The 17,904-nt window shown below is 31.9% G+C and overlaps 1 non-coding gene across 1 annotated transcript; it reads left to right on the top strand.

Annotated features, from left to right (window-relative positions):
• Window positions 1-10,316: 10,316 nt before the first annotated feature.
• Window positions 10,317-10,388, top strand: LOC124096976 (small nucleolar RNA SNORD56). The gene has a single exon (XR_006853066.1). It is a non-coding gene; the product is annotated as a small nucleolar RNA SNORD56 (small nucleolar RNA).
• Window positions 10,389-17,904: the final 7,516 nt, after the last annotated feature.

Raw genomic sequence — 17,904 nt, 5'->3', positions numbered from 1 at the left:
AGTAGAGTAGAGCAAGTGGATTCAGTGAAGAAAGAGGAGAGGAAAAAGTAGATAAAGGGGAATGAGTTTGATCAAATTATGAGCGTGTACAAATATGGAATAAAGAATACAATCATTATGTACAACTATAATGAACCAATTAATTAATACTAGTTTCCTTTTACTTTCTTAATGTAGACTGTGGAATTTCAAACCATGTCATTAAATAAGGAGAGGATAGGCAAGTAGAGAGTTTACAATAAGTAGTCTGTTCCACCTTGACAGGTGTCTCATCCATAATCCTGTCTGTGAATGATATTGGACTTGCAACTTCAATTTTTTCTCTTTCCAAACCATAAATTAAATAATATTAATAGAATAGTAATGCAAGAATGACAGTCATTATTTTAGAACCCAGCTTGAAAATATTTAGTAAGATTCATGTCAATAAAATGTGGTTTGTCAAAGGAAACCATAGTGTGAAGAGAAAGCCTACACATTGGGAGAAAATTATTTCCAACTACTTCTCCAATAGAGGATTAATTTTCAGAGTACATAAAGAACTCAAAATTTAACATCTAAAAATAAATAACCCAATAGAGAAATTGGAAAATGAACTAAACACACTCCTCTTACAAGAAGCACAAATGACCACCAATATATAAAAGAATGTTCAACATCTTTACAATCAGTAAATCCAAAGTACACTGAGATTTCATTTGTTAGAATGGCAATCACTCAGAATACAAATAATAATAAATGCTGGTGAAAATGCAGGGAAAATGGAACTAATGGTGGGATTGTAAATTAGTACAACCACCATGGAAATAAGTATGGAGGTTACTCAAAAGACTAGGAATGGAACCATTCTCTGACCCAGCTATACCACTCCTCAGTAGTCCCCACCTCTGAAATTCAAAGTAAACATACATGCCCATGTTTATAACAGTGAAATTCACAATAGTCAAGTTTTGGAACCTGCTTGAGTGTCTGTCAACAGACAAATGAATAAAGGAAATGGATTAAGAAACACAGTGAAGTTTTAATCAGTCATAAGAAATAACAAAATTATGTAATTTGCAGGGAAATGGGTAGCATTGGGAAAAAATCATATTTAGTGAAATAAACCAAACTCAGAAAGCCAGGGGCCATATGTTTTCTCTCATATGTGGGAAGCTGGAGAGAAAAGAAAAGTGGAATCTCATGAATATGGAAGAGAGACCAGTAAGGTACAGAAAAGATATCAGGGGAGGGAAAGAGAAGGTACAGGCAAGATACCGGGGAATTAAATTGACCAAATATTGTTATGTGTATATACAAATATGGCACAATAAATAGTACTATTACACATATTTTATACACTAATAATTTTTTAAATGTGCTTTGAGCAAGCAAGTTCACCATTCTTTTTCCAAAAATATGATATTTTATTTTGTGAATAGTTTTTAATCTAAAAACATTTTTCATAAAATTTTAAAGATAAAATGAAGGAGAATGAAAATTACATTACACTTTTTATTAATATTATTTGCTTATTTGATTAGTTTAGGAAATCATATTGCCATAAAAATGCTGTTATCATCTCAAATATTATCAACTGTGTTTTAATAGCTTATGTTTTAAGGCTTTTGATATTCTAAAAAAAAGATATTTTTCCCTAAACCATTTAGGTCAATACATTTTATAGGCATTAGAAAATTGGCAAATAAAGTAGTTTTATTGACATTTTCCACACCAGCAGGTTCATGCATATGTTATGCTTTGTAAGATTTTTGTTGTGGAATAAAATATCAGACAAGAACAGAGACAGTTGTTGAAGGTAACCTTAACATCATATAATATACACCTTGTAATTTTTCCTGGCTCATTAAAATCTTATGTAATTCAAAAACAAACGTAATAAAAATTTTCAGAGATGTTGCTGTGGTCAGTTATCATCCCGTGAGAGCCTTGTCTTTCTGATTTTAAGAAGGATTTCTACTTTATGACAGCTTCATATTTGGTGGACAGTTACTGTTAACTATTTGATAATCTTTCCACATATTATGCAAGCAGAGTGTATGCAACTGAGCCATTGGTAACAAGAACAGTAACTTTGATGAAATAAACTCAGACAAAGCTTAATTGCTCAATATGAAAACATTTTATTTTAAGTATTAACCTGGCAGCACTTAAAAGATTATAACTCTTCCATTGAACTTTTTCTTTAGTATCTCTAAAGTGCACTGATAATCTTGCATACCCATGCCTTTTTCACTGTTCTTTCATGTTTTTGAATTTGATAAGAATCATTGTGGATTCTTTCCACTAACTCATTCTCAGCAGCATGGAATTGTTAAAGATGAAACTAGGTCCAATGTCCTACTACTCATTTGTTTTATGTTCATAATTAATGCATTTTTCCTATGGAACCCAATTCCATCATTGGAAACATGCATCCTAATGAAATAATCTACATGAAAGCACCCACCATAATTCAGTAGCATGGCATTATAATCCAACTTGTTGAGATTTTTACTAGCAAAAATAAGGAATATTTTGAGTTGTTGAAACAGTTTCTAAAGTGTCCGTTCAATTTAGCAAAAAGATGATTTCACATAGATTCATATTGCAAATATTTTTAGAATAATTATGCTCAACCAACTCTCTAATAATAAGCTATTATAAGGGGAAAATTAGGTCGAAAAAATTGTCTCCAAATTTTTAAAGGCCTTTTTCCTTTAAAAACAAAATCATTCTCCCAATTGGAACTGTACATTTTGATATTTTATTCCAGAGGTCTGTCCCATAGAAATTAAAACTGATTTAATTTCCTATTTTATCTTTATCCATGTGTTCTATCACTCATCACAAATCATGATCCATATTGATAATAGAATGCCAGAGGACCTCTACCACCCGCTTATTTCTCTGTTTATATAACAACATCTCATTACAAAAGCTGCAGAAGCTCTTAATACTTCAATGTTTTTTCCCTATTGCAACGCTTTCTTCCAATGTCACTGCCACAGCAGGCAATGTCACTGCCACAGCAGGCAATGTCACTGCCACTGCACTTGTCCTACATAAACAGTAGCATTTGCTGCTCTTTTTATTATAACAAATCATACACTATGTTTTATCACCCCATTTAGCTATAAATACAATGGTTACATAAAATTATGTAAGCATTCATAGCAGGAAAAGAGGTCAACCAAATTTTCAGAATAGAATACTGGCTTTAAAATAGCTGTGCATTCCTCCTTTTCCTGCCACTAAATCTTTGCATCAGCATCCATATAAAAGTGGTTATAACATTTGCAAATAAAGTACCACACACCTATGAGGTACCTAAGAAGGATAAAAATGGAAACTCCTTGTTAAGATTGTATCAAATCCCTCATCTCCACCTACGTTTTCCAAAATCAAATATTATTTTTCTATTTTCCCTGATAAATGAACTATCCAACTTGACAAATTTACTTGAATTATATCTTTGTTCCTTTGTATTTATTCTCTGTGCCTTTGATGATGCATTCAACTTAGAACTGCCCATTTTAACTAAGCTGGAAACTGCATATAGCTATTGGAACAATGATGGGGTTGATGCTGTCAATTTTTTTTTTTTTTGGCTACTGTTCAAGCACAATCTTATACTCACATAAAATGGACAAAATTCTTTATTTTACTTAGATAAGCAAATGTTAAATCTTATCAAGAAGAAAGCCCATCATGTAGAGTACATTAGAGGTACTCATCTCTGCAATTCAATGTTAGCAATGCTATAAATTAAATTTACTATACAAAACACTATATAAGCCAAATTTAAAGGAGGAAGGGGCAGCTGCTATTTCTCAGGAGAAACACCACAGGATGTACCTTGTCAACTAGAATATTTTTTCTCTATCACATTATTAAGTAGCCCACTCTGACTTTTCTTCTGCCCTCAATCTTCTCTCAGTGACCCCTCACTCCCTCCTCTATGTCCTTCTGAATCAACAAATGTATCCATGCCTCCTTTAAGTAAAATGTCTCTTTCTAAAGACAAGATCTTCCATCTCCTCCTCTCACTCTATGTTTTACCCTTTACAGATCCTCATCTGAAATGCCTTCCATAACTGGTAATTTTTGTCTTACTTAATTTTTACTTAAATATATATATATATATATCATTACATTGACTTTTGCTGCAGTTCCTCTGAAATAATGGACAAGTTTAGTTCTTCTTTCTTTCTGTTGTCCTATTTTTAGTTACCTCCCTTTTACTTACTATTTTGTTATTTTCCTTTATCCTGATTAAATCAGCAAAAAAGCATTAAAGTGAAAATTTAGAAAAAGTAGGAATAAAAGGTATAAGACCTAGAAGGCTAGGCATTGGCGAGTTTAAAAAAAAAGAATAAAATTCTCCTGATATTTTGTAATGGACTTTATTCTTGTACAAAGGGAGACAAGTGAATCTCTCAGCAGAATCTCTTTTTCTTTCTGATTCTATCAGGAACTTACATTGTTTCATACCAGGTAAGAAAATTCTACGTGTCTCCCTGGTCAATTCTCTGTCTTTGTTGCTAAACCTTTGTTTGGAATGCTAAGATGCTAATGATGTGTAGTTTTAAGGCTTTGACTATTGCACGGATTATTTCATATTGCAGCAATGGGGGGAGAACTACATTAGTGCACAATACTAATGTCAGTTACTATGGTATGAAGAAAATGAATGTATAAATAAAATGTCCAGAATATGAATGAAGCAACTTGTGGAATTGGACAGAATATATTTTCATAGAGGGAGTGTTTCATTTTATATTAACAAATCAAATCCAGAAACAACAACAACAATATCAGAAAATGAATGGTTCCACATGCTCAGAGAAATAAGAAGAAAATCAATCAGTGTTGGAATTGAAGCACTTTAGTTTCTAATTATTAGATACCACTGATTCCTATTTAGCTAAAGGTTTGTAGTTTTGAATATGTGGCTTAGCTATCTGTGAAATTAGACAGTAATCTATGGGGAGCTGTAATGCTGAAGGCAATAGGTCTACATTAGCTGAAAAATTATTTAGGTGTATATATGAGTATTGATCGTGATACAGTACAGATAAGTGATTTGAAGGAGACAATCTGGTTGATTTATATTTTGATTTTCTAAAATATCTTGGCTGCCTGAATTATCTAGATCCAGCCATAAAAGTAACTACTGGAAAGTATTCGTAGACATAGGTAAGACAATCTAAGGCAAAACAGAAGACCTGAGTAGTTAGGTAGAGAAGTTGTCTGATGCAGTTCCAAGACAGGATTTACCTCCCTACTTCTTGAGAAAAAGATAGGGCAGGGGAAGCATGAAATGGAGGGGATTGGGAAAGAGTTTAGCAAATTGGCATCCCTATTGTCTTTAATGAAAATAAATATTTAAACGAAGAGGGACTTTTTCTGTATTTGTAATAAAAGAAGAAAATTGGCAGACATTATGAGTTTAAAGGCCTTGTTAGAATTGTATTTAAAAGAATGAGCTTTAAAGAGTTTATAGGGATGATTTAAAACAAATGTTTGCAGTGAAACCTCTTACAGTATATTTCCAAGACAAGTGAAGGATAGGAAAACTCTCTAGTTGTTCCTAGGCACCATGTACTGGAGGCAAGAAGCTGGTCTGCTGACAGAGAAGTCACCTATGCATTCTTGAGATCCCACATTTCATACTTATCTCCTTTTGTAGAGAAAAATTTACTTCATAATTGAAAACCAATATGAATAATTTTAAAAATGTGTAACAAGGCAATTTATAGATTTAAGCAGCAGCTTATAATACAACAAACTGCAGGGATATTTATTGATTTAGGAAACAGCTTATAATAGAAGCAGGATTGGTCCTAGTCAGGAAACTCAACATTCCATTAATTCCAGGCTGAGCCGTGAAGTTTAGTTTGAAAAGTTCTTTTTAGTTTTGAGGTTTTCTTCATGAACCAGGGATACCAATGCATGGTGTTAAAGAAAATTATAGGAACCATTTGTTTGGGGCTGACCTCTTGCCCTTAGCCCCCCCAAAAGTTAATCAACATAGAATCACTCATGCTACATGCCATATAATCAAGCTAAAGCTTTAAGGAAGGAATTAAATCCTTAGATGGAAAAGTTTTTCCTAAAAATAGGGGACTGACCACAAAGGGCCAGTCAAGTAGACCCTGCACAAGAGTATTTCTTCCACTAAAATCTTTACAGGGAAGGTAGGCTGATGTCCACTGATGTGCTTTGCTTTTTTTTTTTTTTTAATATTATTCTATTTTATTTTTCCTGCTCAAGCTATTTTATGAAAGCAAACTGTTCTTCCATACCTATGGTATTTCTCTATTCAAATGTGATACGTCCTAATTCACAAATCATTAACAAAAGCTCATAGAACTTTAAACTAAATTTGTAGAAATTGTGTGTGTTTGTGTATATGCGGGTGCATGCTTTAGTAGTATAGTTAAGATTAACATAATTTGGGGTTTATTTTGACACAATTATACAAGCTTGCAATATAATTTCCTCCAATCTTCACTCCAAATGTAGTTGTAAGAATTGATATAAAAGTGTTAGGCACAATTAGTTGGTATATTTAATGACTGTCTAACATTTAATGACTGTCTAAGAAAGAAATTAGAACAAGTCCTGAAAAAACAAAGACCAATTAAAAATAGGACTTTTCTGCAAAAGAGCTAATAGAGAAGGAGAGGCATGTGGGAAAAAGAGCTTACTGAATGTTCACAGAGATTGTGAGAGTACAAGGCATCCCCAAGGAGGAATGAATTTTTTCCAGGTAGGAATGAGGTCAAGAGTCATTGCATAGAGGAGTCGCATATGCTTGGTGAAGTAACATATGGAACATGTGTTGCTTGGTCAAATGCAGGTTGGCTTAGAATGCATTCTGGGGGAGTGAGACACACTAGCAAAGTACAAAAATTTAACAATACAATTATCTTAGAAAATTAAAAGCTGAGTAAGAAATATATATTGAGAAGTGAGATGTTAAAGTTATTGTTACCCTAGAGATTAAGAGGAAGCAAAAAAAGAAAAAAGGAAAAAGAAAAGAAAAAGAAAAGGCTACTGGCTACTATGTAGGTAGTTGTGCAAAAATAGGTTTTAATTTCTATGAGATAAATGTTCACAGATTTAATTACTATTTCAGATAGAAAATGCATTTTTCATATTTTAGGGAATGGGGAAACTGCTATCAGAGTGGCTGTTCCACTTTACATTCCAATCAGCAATACATGAGGTCTCTAGTTTCTTTGAAATACAACATCCTGGAAATTATAGAAATGTCCCTCCATTACTGAATGATTCAGCAAACTATATACATCCATGGAATAGGAGTCATCAATCAAAATACTTGCAATAATTTGGATGGATCACAAGTATATTATGCCAAATGGAAAAAAAAAAAGCCAACATTAGAAAGTTAAAAACTGTATAATTCTGCTTATATATAATTCTAAGAATAATCACATTATAATGATAGGACATAGATTAATAATTGTCAAGGGTTAGAGTTAGTGGTGAGGGAGAAGGATTTGAGTGCAAGTGTCAGGAGTGGAATAAGAGAGATCTGGATGGTAATGGAGTAGTTCTCTGTCTGAAATCTAGTGTAGGTCACACAAGTCAACACATGTAGTAAAGGACAGAATTATACAAACTAACTGTAATGTCAAAAGTCTAGTTTCAATATAGTACCATAAGTACACAAAATTTAGTTAAAGGAAAAAGTTAGGGGAAACCTGGTGAAGTGCATATAAACCTCTTTGCATTATATTTGGAATTCTAGTGCATCTATAATTATAAACAATTGTGATCTTTTATTATATCTATTGATATGAAATGTTGTATAAATGGATTTCACAATATTGAACCAAACTTATCTCTCAAGTGGTTTCAGATTATTTATTTTAATGTATTATTAACTTATGTTTATTAATATTTAAATTATTTTAAAATAAAAATTTAAAAATAATATTGTTTCCTAGAAATAATAAGTAAAAAATTTACTGCAGATAAAAGAAAGTATGCCTTTCTACATGGCGGAGAAGAGGAAAAAATTTTAAAATAGCCGAGATACAATTGGTAAAGAAAATAAGAAAACAATTAGTTGGAATATTTCAAGTGAAACATAAAAAACTAATAACCCAAATAATAAATGGGAAATGAACTCTACAGAAATTTCTCAAAAGGAGAAATGCAAATGGCCAACAAGGATATGAATATATGTTCACAACTTGGCAATCTTGGAAATAAAATTCATAACTACTCTGAGTTTTCATTTTACTCCAATAAGAAGGTTAGTCATCAATAATACAATTAACATTAAATTCTGATGAAGATCTGGGGGAAAAAGGTACAGTCGGGTGTTTTGGTTGTAGCCACAATCAGTATAAGCACTTTGAAAAGCAGCATAAATATTCCTTAAGAGAATAATAATGGGCACACCACATGAACCAGCTATCCCTGTTCTTGGTAGTCATCAGAAAAATTATAATCAGAAAACTATTTATTAAACATACATTCCAATGTTTATAGCAGTGCAATTGAAAATGACCAAGTTATGGATCCCAGGTCCTCATCAACAGATAAATGGATGAAGAAAATATAGTATATATATCTATATCTATCTATCTATCTATCTATCTATATATATATATATCCATATCTATCTATATAGATATATATATCTATAGGGAATAGGGAAACTGCTATCAGAGTGGCTGTTCCACTTTACATTCCAATCAGCAATACATGAGGTCTCTCTCTCTCTCTCTCTCTATATATATATATATATATATATCTATATATAGATAGATATAGATAGATAGATATAGATAGATAGATAGATATATATATATATATATATATATATATATATATATATATATATATACACACACACAGTGGAGTTTTACTCAGCCATAAAGAAGAATGAAATATGGATTTTCTGGTAAAGGGATAGAGCTACGGAACATTATGCTAAGTGAAATAATCCAAACGCAGGAAGTCGAGTGTTGAATGTTTTCTCTCATATGTAAAAGCTAGAGAGAAATGAGAAATTTGAAAAAGGGGGAGGTGTCTCATGAAAATAGATGAAAGGATAGTGGAATAAAGGAAGGGGCTTGAGACCAAAAAAGGAGGAGTGTGAAGGGAGGGATTGCAGAATGAAATTGACTAAATTATGCTGAGTGCATGTCTGAATGTATCACAATGAATTCTATTCTATATGTCATTATAATATACAAATTAAAAACAATAACTAGATAGAAGAAAGACCAATAGAGTATTGGAGTCGCATCAAGGGGCTGGGAAGAAGAGGAGAGAAAGGGGATAATACTGGGGATTGAAATGGAGCAAGTTATATTATGTGCACCTATAAATAAGTCAAACCCCCAAATTATGTGAACATTGCACTAATAAAAATATAAATAAAATGGTAGTATTAACAAACTACATTAGGTCTTAAAAGAGAAAATATAATATGTTCAGTAAATATTGTATAATATTTTCTCAGTACTTAAACTGTGTTTAGTTTAGGCTCTCCAGCTGTCCTCAGCAACTGAAAAAAAGGAGTTAAATATATATGATTAATATTTTTAGATCAAACTTGTACATATTAATGCAATTAAAATTACTGTTTTGATAGTGTCTATAAATTCTATATAGAAATAGTTTCAGAAAAACTCTACAGAGTGTAGAGAGAATGCTCAGATTAATTTGCATTGATTTTGTGGTTCTATTATTCATGCATGTGTCTCTGTATATTTATATATACTCTTTCCTTTCCATTACCTGCTCTCCAGTCAGTGTTTTCTGGTACAAGAACACTTCAAGACTGTTATCTCGATTTCCTAAAGAAACCATCTTTCTCTATGTTAGAAATAAGAGTAATAACTCGCACAAAAAGCATTCTTGTTGACATTGTCATTTATACTACCAATAGAAAACACACTCTTAGATCTGAGATATTTCCTTTTGAATGAGTTCATCAGTCATTTTACAAACTGGGCTCCTCACAGGAATTATCAAAATAGCTCCCTAAACAATACCAAAAATATGCATTTAGAACTGTAGAAAAATATTTCTAGAAATTTCAGAAGAGTATTTTTTTGTTGTTGTGGTTTTACTTTTTCCAACTACCTTAATTTCAAAAATAAAAAAATTTGGAATTATGCTATTTGGGAATTCAAGGAATGCAATGAGTTTTATATAGTCATAGCTGAATCAAGAATTCAAATAATGTTATCGGGTAAGGGACTCTTCTCAGTATCTGTTGGCCCATATGCTCTTTTGGGTTAATTCTCAGAAACCCTGTTCTCATATGTTGGCAAAATAACCCCCAACTACAATGATAGTTAATATTTTCCATCAATAGCAATTCACCTAGTGAGTGTTGATACTTTGAATCTGAGTGAAAAAACAAAACAAAACAAAACAACAACAACAACAAAAAAATGAAGAGTTACAGGATTACAACAACTTTATAGCTAGTAATCCTGGTAAAAATAATACCTTCCTTGTTCTTAATATTCCCAGAAATAACATTCATTGATTTAACAGTGATATATATCAATTACTGAATGCAAGAAGTAGAATACACTGTCCAAAATTAGGTCATGTGTCCATTATTTTCAGTCTACTGTGGAGGTAAATGGACTGAGTCCAACTTGAAATGAAAAGGTTGAGGCTCCAGAAAAGGTAGTAACACAGACAGTAATACATAGAAAATAGAAAAATGAGTGAATGTTACTAAGAAAGTTAAAAAATTAGGATTTTCTGACTGAAATATCAAAAATTATATAATATGCATCATATTTTTTCTTATTCTACCAGGTGGAAAATTTAATAAATTATGCAAAACAATGCCTCATTATCACTGATGTTTGAGTAAAACACAATATGCTATATTAAAATTTAATATTACACACTAATCATAATTCACACATTTTACTAATTTAATTCCCTACTTTACTTTGTATCAAATCCCTGTTCCAACATGGTTTATATCTTGTTCAACTTTGCATTATCAATATTTTGTGCAGATACTATTATAAATGATTTCCCTTCACTGATTCTTTTGGTCATGCAAAGAATGCTTATTGAATAATTGCTATAGTTCGAAGATAATACTTACCTAAAAATATACCAAACACAAATTCCCTGTGCTCTTAGAGAAACAGCAGAGTACTCCAAAATCATCAATAATATGTCTCAAAAAAAACCTTACAAAATAATGCTCATAGACACTTTATATAAAATAATTCAAACCTGGCAACAAACCAATGGCTCATCAACAGAAGAGACAGCAGAAAATATCTCAATAAACAAAGATGTATGTACTCTAATATTGGTGAAGTTATAAGTTAAAAGGAAACTAAAACAGAATACAAAAATAGAAGGTGCTTCACTGAGAAGTTTCTATGAGAAGTGAAATTTAAGTTCACAATTGTTTGAGTTAACATCATACCATATGCAGGGAACATCCTGGACAAGACAAGATCCTGCCCAAGTAGAGGACTTCATTGTGAGTGGTATGTACCCAGAACCACAGACCAAAATGAAAGCATCAGGCTAGAGCCAAGAGCATTAGTAGGGCATTTATAATCTTGGTAAGGAATTTGTATGAAATATTGAGACACTTCATAGTATACATGTTATATATTTTAATATTCTTCTTATTTCTTATTCAGTGAATTTTGACATATGTATACACATGGGAAAACTATATCCCAACCAACATTCCTGTATTCCCAATAGTTCCTTTTTGACTTTTCCAGGTAGTCTCATCCCACCTACAGAAAACCACTATACAAATATCCATGACCACAAATTTGTCTTGCCTGTTTTATTTTTTGGTAATTGTAAATGAATAGAAGGCTTTTATTTGTTTATTTATTTTAATGTGGTGCTGAGGATCAAACCCAGTGCCTCACACATGCTAGGCAACCACTCTCACACTGAGCTATAGCCCCAACCCCTCCTGTTCTTGAATTATCACACTATTGAAAACAGTAGGGCATACTCTTTAGTATCTGTTATCCCTGTTCTCAACATAATGGTTTTCAGATTTGTTTATGTTATCATATGAATCAGTAGTTCATATGTATTTCTGGGTAATATAGTTTCCTAAACTCTAAGCATAACATAAATTAAAAACACAAAATCTCTTCTGTTGATAAGCCATTGGTTTATTGCCAGGTTTGAATTATTTTATATAAAGCGTCCATGAGCATTATCTTGTAAGGGTGGTTTTATTTTTTTTGGAGACATATGATTGATGATTTTGAAGTACTAAGAATAAAATTGCTAGAACACATAGCAAGTAAATGCTTAACTCCAAAATATCTGCCAAACTGCTTTCCGAAGTCATTGTGAAATTTTACTTTCCCATATCAATGAATTTGAGTTCCGATTACATCATAATGTAGCCAAAATATAGTGGTGTAATTTTAAAAAAATAGTTTTCTACTAAACATGAGAAGATAAATAATTTTCAAAGGATCTTTACCTATGATGATGTTGAGAATCTTGTGGTGTGCATAAGGATACACATACACCAATATTCTTTTGTAATGTAATTAACTATTTTAGACTGCTACTGTTCACTATTTTTTAATTGTTTAGTTGTAGAAATTTACATATTGAAGAGCAGTCTTTAAATTATAAACAGGGTATGAAACGCTTTTCTAATATACCCCCCCCCCACTTCATTTTCTTAATGATAAGCTTTGGTTAATACAAGTCATTAATTTAAAAGTAACTTATCAATATTTTTACAGGTACACAACCAAAAGTCACAACAGTATTCTGTATTCTTAGAACACTTAGAATTTTAGCTTAAGTTTTCAAATCTATTATTTGTCTCAAACTCAAAGTATTTTCCCAATGTAAAGTACAAGGCCAAAATCTGCTAATACTCATTCTATATACTTACACTGTTTACCCCACTTTAAAAAAAAAAAAAATCTTCTTTTCCCATTGTGTTATCTTTGTACTTCCTTTAAAACCAATTGCCATGGATAGGTGATAATGCATATCCTGTTCCATCACTGTATCTTCACACCCACCACAATGTGTGGATAATATAGTGGTGGTGGTGAGCTTCAATATCAGGTTGAGTATGTTCCCCAGTTTTCCTCGGGATTGCTTGTCTTAGAGGGCTTTTAGATTCCATGTTATTTTAGAATTGTCTTTCTGATATCAATAAATGGTCTTGTTAGGACTTTGATTAGGTTAGTTTGTATCTACAGATTGATTTATGAAAAAGAACACTGATAAGGTTTTCATCGTATATGTCCTCTGAAAGCCCAATGCACAAGGCTTGGTCACCAGCTCTTAGTGCTATTGGGAAATAGTGGAACTTTTAAGATTTGGGACATTGTGGAAGGAAGTTGGGTTCTTGGAGATATTCCTTTGAGAACAACATTGGAAACATTGCTTCTTTGCATCTGTTTGCTCCCCAGTCTCCATGAGGTGCACAGCTTTGTTCCACCAGTTGCTCTTTACCTTGGAATTCTGCTTTGCCACAGGCCCAAAAACAACAGTGCCAAGAGACTATGAAGCACTGATCCAAAAAAAAAATCCCTCCATGTAAGTTGGTTATTTCAGGCATTTTGTCACAGCAATGGGAAATTAACTCATCCAGATATTTTAACATTATTAAGTCTTCCAGGCTAAAACATAACTGACCATTGAATTATTTTCTCCTAGAAATTATAATTGGTTTTCAGTGTAGAGATCTTGAATGTGTCTAGCAAGTTAAAACTTAAATATTATGCTTGGTAATGCCACTGAGAGTGGACAAGTTTTGTAACTTGACTTTCCAATTATTTAATAATTGCATATAGAATAACTTTCATATACTTTGAGTAATTTTAGTAATTTTTATTAATATTTCTAAAGAGCTTCTATATATGATATCACACCACCTGTACAAAAAAAGTTTATTTTTTCTTTTGGTTTCCTCATTTTTAAAGTATTTTCCTTACCCTATGTTATAAAATAAAATTTCCACAATCTTGTTGGTTAAGACTATTACTCTCTTGTTAAAAAAAAGAAAGAAAGAAAGAAATCACTTAATACTTTACCATTAAGTATATTTTTTTTCTTTATTTATAAATGTCATTTATCAAATTCAGAAAGTACTCCTTTCTTCCAAGTTTGCTAACAGGTTTCATTATGAATTGTTAATGAACTTAAATGAATTTTCTTTGACAATTAATGTGATCATATTTTTTTCTTTTATTCTCTTCATGCAGTGATATATATTGATTAATTTTTGAATATTAGAACAACTTTACCTTCTTGAAATAAATAACACTTGATCATGTTGTTTTATCTTCTTTTTGAATATTGATAAATTTAATTTTCTGATATTTATAAAAAGCTTTTGCATTTGTGTTCATTTATAATATTGCTTTCCACTTTGCTTATAATGCCTGTCTGGTTTTGGATAAGAATAATGCTAGACTTATAAAATGGATTACAAATTTGTTCTATCTTCAATCTTCTGGAAGTGTGTGTGTATGATTGCTATCAGCATTTCTGTTTATTTTCTTCCTAATATTGATGGAATACTCTAGAAAGACCATCTGGGCTCAAAATTCTCTGTGTGGAAAATCTTATGATTTATGAAAAATTCAAGTTATTCAATAGATACAGAGTTAAACACTCTTTTTTTTTAAAAAAAAACTTACTGTGTTACTCCATGTAGGCTGCATTTTGGGGGAAATTAAATAGTCAAAAATGGAATTGTTGATTTATAGAAATGAAGATCATTTCTTATACTCAGTACTTCCTATGATATGCTTGTAATTTAATTATTTATGATAATTTGTATTCTCGTGTCTCTCCTTTTGCAAATCAGTGTATCAAGTTATGTATCTATTGTACTAATATTTTAATTGAAATAAATTTTAGCTTTGTTAACTAACACTAGTGTTCATCTATGTCATTGATATCTGTTCTTATATTTATTCTTGGTGGGTTTATTCTTCTGTGAGTTTAATTTGCTCTTTTCCCCTAAATCCTTAAAGTGAAAACTTACAGTTGATAAAAATATTTTTATTTCTAATATAAGCCTTTAAAATTCTAAATTTTCCTCTAAACCCTTCTTTAGCTATAAGTTTTTCCATGTTCTGTTTCCACTACCACCTAATTTAAATGTGTTTTAGTTAAAGATGCAATTTCTTTTAGATTTATAGGTTATTTAAATTTTAGCTTTTAATACATTTCAAAGGGAAATTTTATGGTATATGAATTATATATTAATAAATCCATTAAAACACATCTAATTAGTTGGAGCTTTTTTCATAATCTTATTTTATCAATTAAATTTAGTTTCATTGGGTCAAAAATCCATATTCTGTAACACTTTGCTGCTAAAAGCTTTGGCAAACCTGAGAGGACACAGCACATGTGGCAACAGGATTTCAAAAACATCTATTGATGTGCCTGGTTCAGTCTATGAGCAGCTGCAGGCCTGGCTGAGAGGGCTCTACTCTACCAGGAGCACGTAGGTTTTGATGCACTTGTGATTAATTTCACTTAGGCTAGTGTTTAATGCATCACAATGTAAATGCATTAAATATTAAATTTTAGCTCTCTTTTGAAACTCCACAGTATTTGAATTTTAGTAGTTGAGCTAATTTGTTTCTAGATTTGGTAAAGAAGGGATTGATTAGAAGGAGTTATTCTGAAGGATAAAAATTACACAGGAGTTTAATAAAACTAAATTTCAGTTACATTCTTGATGTCACCTTTAATTTGTGGTATGTTCCTAGACCTGAACATGTAACAATAGGGAAGGGTTGACTGATAAGAAGATGCCAAATGACAGAATTGTATTTACTGGCAGAGAATATGGAATCTTTCTCTTAAGAAAAGTTTTTAGAAGAATTTGCATCATACTCTCAGTTATGAGAGCTTCACAAATTTTCCCAAGTTCTCAAAGAGATACACAGCTGCCAATAACATCTTCATAGAATATGTTTCTACCAAGTGTGATAAACACCATTTGCCAATCTCAGGGAGTTTTCATACTCTCCTGGCCTTTTTGGAATTGTTGGCCTTTTGTGAAATGCTGGCAACTTGCCTGCCCTGCTCACCAAGTGGAATAAATGATACAAAACAATTCCAACACATTTCCTTAGTTTGTTGATCAAGTGGGATAATTTGAGGCCAATTTCCTTTGAGTTCCAAGGTTTGCTGTTCCTTGGCAGAACCAGATCTCAAGAATAGCTGTGTCTATTCCTTAACAACCTATCATAATTGGTAGGAAACCAGTCAAATAAAAGAGTTAGTCAGGGTTGTAGCCAGCATCTAATTTAGTCATCAATTCAGAATGCTACACTATTGTTTGCAGGGATAATCAGTTCCTATTTAGCTTAATGCAAGGTCAAATATGCTTCTCTGTTTTAGGGAGACTTGTGTTTATTTGTGCAAGCTCTAGACAGTGCATGAGCTCACGCTTGGTTACAAATTGCTCAACAACTCTACAGAAAATGCAACATTTTGTCACTAAACCATCCCTAACTTATAAATTATGAAAACACACACACACAAACACACACACACACTTTCCCTAATTATTCTTTCTAAGGAACTCATTTCTTGTTTCTTTTTATTTTTGTAATTCTACCCATCTTATCACTCACCATACATGACCACAAGTTTAGCATTATATGTATACATTCTGAGTAAATCTGAACAAAATTTTCCCTCCATATCAAGTCAACATAGTCTTTTTGGATCTTATCCATCACTGTGACCTACTTTGTACTCAGCTTCAGAGAGAACAAAATCAAATCAACCCTAGCTATTAGTGTAATAGAGTTGTTTCAGTTTCCTTCCACGAAGGTACTATTTAACCACTGAACTTGTAATACATTCAGTACAACTCAATTGTCTCAAAAGAATTGAAACTGTTCCCTAACTTTCTTCAAGGCTCATTAAGACAAGAGTTTCCAAAACTCTTGTGATCCCAATTTGATTCCAGAGTAAACTTACCTTATAATATTTGTTTGAATTAATAGAGCTTCCCAAATATCTTTCAGGACATTGGTGAAATACTTAAGAGCAATAGCATTTTACATAAATATATTAAGTGGAGTTGGTAGTTTGACCACTTGTGAAAATATAAAATATAGAAAATAGAAGAATAAAAAGAAAATGTACGTCTTTAAGGAAGAAGCAAATGTCTGTGATCAGCTTAATTATGAAGTTATTAAAGTATTTCTATTTACTGAGTTTCTAGTACATATCAGGCTCCATGGGAGGCATTTGAAGATAATATCACTGAATAGCATAGAGGAACATCTTGGCTGTGTTTTGTTTAATGTTTAATTTGAGCTAAAAATATAAACAAACGAGCAAAATACACATGATATCATACTCTAAGAAGAAAGATTAGAGAGGATTAAGAGTGTATTAGCATGCGAATGGAAGGTGTCATTAGTATGATGTGCTCAGGGATATGACTCTAAGGTAGAGTTTAAACAGAGAATTCCTAAGCATTAGAGAATGAACCAAATAGATACAGAATAAACAAGAGATGCCTCACTCTTTTAGGAGGCAAAATAAGTGATCACTTACATAATATGAATATAGCATTTGTGATAAATAACCTGTTTAACAGATGACTATTAAATCCCCAGCACTGAGCTATGTACTGCCTCAAGCACTGGAAAAAAGAGGTGTGAGAACTTCTCAGAAGTTTCCATTAGTAATTTAAAATCAATACACAACTCAATTGGGAATCTTAACTACATATAACACATTTTTAATTATTGTTTACCACACAGTTGAATTTATTGGGAAAAACTGCAGATATCACTGACAAAGAGGAGAGAACATCTAAGAAACAGGGAGGGAAGAGGATGAAGAGCAACGATAAAGGTGCAAAGATATAGAAACAAAAATAGGATAGGAATG

This window comes from Marmota monax, unplaced genomic scaffold (genome assembly GCF_021218885.2).
Source record: "Marmota monax isolate L192 unplaced genomic scaffold, Marmota_monax_Labrador192_F-V1.1 WCK01_AAM20220418_F8-fsc00030, whole genome shotgun sequence".
NCBI lineage: Eukaryota > Metazoa > Chordata > Mammalia > Rodentia > Sciuridae > Marmota > Marmota monax.
This window is presented reverse-complemented; position numbering and strand designations above follow the sequence as displayed.